This window comes from Condylura cristata, unplaced genomic scaffold (genome assembly GCF_000260355.1).
Source record: "Condylura cristata isolate star-nosed mole 26May11 unplaced genomic scaffold, ConCri1.0 scaffold00021, whole genome shotgun sequence".
Taxonomy (NCBI): Eukaryota; Metazoa; Chordata; class Mammalia; order Eulipotyphla; family Talpidae; genus Condylura; species Condylura cristata.
Genome location: NW_004567122.1, coordinates 217328 through 218836, shown reverse-complemented (window position 1 = coordinate 218836; position 1509 = coordinate 217328). Strand labels below are relative to the sequence as shown.

Below are 1509 nucleotides of genomic sequence, written 5' to 3'. Positions count from 1 at the left end.
GCAGCGCCCCACGCCACGCGCGCTCAAGTCTGCCTCTGCGGAAGGCGCTGGGCAGGTGGGCGCCCGGCAGCTGCTGTTGTCCGCGCCGAGCGTGAAACAGTGGCTCAGGAAAGAGCCGGCTGCAGGTGCGGAACGACTGCCGGCGCGGACTTCGGCCCAGAAACCCGAGAGCACCTCGCGCGGCCGGGCGGCCGGTGGTGGAGGGTGAAGTCCACTGCGGCGTCTGGGTGAATGTGCCACTGGGAAGTCACACACGGTGAGGTGGCCGGGGCCTCCCAGGTGGCCTGCGCGGGCGCCTTGGGGCAGCAGCGAGGGAGGGCGCCCCGCTTTCAGGTGGGCCAGGGGGCTGTGGCCCGCCCGGGGGCAGCGGGCGTGACCGCGGGCGGGCGCAGGTGCGGGTGGTTCTGGGCCCGAAGGATGAAGACGCCGTGGCGTGATCTGATGCGTGGCCTGTCACAGATGTTCCTGCCCCCGGGTGAGAAGGTCTCCGGCTTCCTTGTCACACGTCAGCCCGGCTGTGACCCGGGGAGCAGGGCCAGAGAGCACCTCGCGCACGGGGCGGATGCGCGCATCACCCAGAGGCCCGCCGGCGCAGCTCGGGAGCACGGGCGCGGGAGGACGCCCTGTCCTCAGCCCACAGGGTGGGGAGCCGAGCAGGCCTCGCCCCGGCCCCCGCCCCGGGCGCTGGGGACCCCTCCGCGGACCTCATGTGTGGGGGCCACAGGCCCACGGGACCCGGGAAGCCTGTGCATCCCACGACGAGTCCTTGCAAGGCCCAGAATCTGAGTCCACGCAGGAGGCCACATGCCAAGGCCACACGGGCCACCAAGGCCAGCCCTTAGCGCTTCAAGACGCCTCAGAGCAGGCGACTATGGCCAGTCTCGGCGCCACGGTCATGGGGGTGGCAGGTGGCCACGCCACGTCGCCTGAGAGCGGCCACTTTGCCGCCGGATCATCAGCAACGAGACAGCAGACGGCAGCTGCCTCCGGCCTGCGCACTGACCGCCCTGCACTGCCGAGGGGGTGCCCGCCCAGACGCCCCCGCGCGGCCCGGCCCCCGCCTCTCTGAGGTGGCACCTGTCCCGCGCGCCAGCAGCGTCCCCGCCAAGCCGCCTGGGGCGGTCTGGCCGCGCTTCCCGCCTGTGCACCCGCGGCGCAGTCCAGCGAGGCCACGGTGCTCCGAGCATCCACACAGCCCTGGGCAGCTCCCAGCTCAGCTTTAGCTCCTCTTCTCCAGCGCGCAGAGCGGTGTCCACGCCGGCCATCTGGAACCGTCCCTCGGCTTCAAATGGCTTCCAGCCAAAGCCCCGCGCCAGCTAACATAATGCCGCCAAGACCCACGTTCTACTTGCTAGGGGAAAGCGGACGGCCTGGAAGGAGGTGGACTGCTCCGGGCGCCGCCGTCCCGCAGGGCTGGCCTGCCGCTCAGGCCTGGTCAGCATCAGGGCGGCTCTGCCTTCTGCGGGGCCGGGAACTGGGGCTCTGGCGGCTCAGCTCCCCGCGGCCGCG

The 1509-nt window shown here is 72.0% G+C and overlaps 1 protein-coding gene across 1 annotated transcript in view; it reads right to left on the bottom strand.

Moving 5' to 3' along the window:
- BANK1 (B-cell scaffold protein with ankyrin repeats 1) overlaps positions 1 to 1509 on the bottom strand; it is a 72497-nt gene that overhangs the window by 58307 nt on the left and 12681 nt on the right. The gene's annotated exons all lie outside the window — the stretch shown is intronic.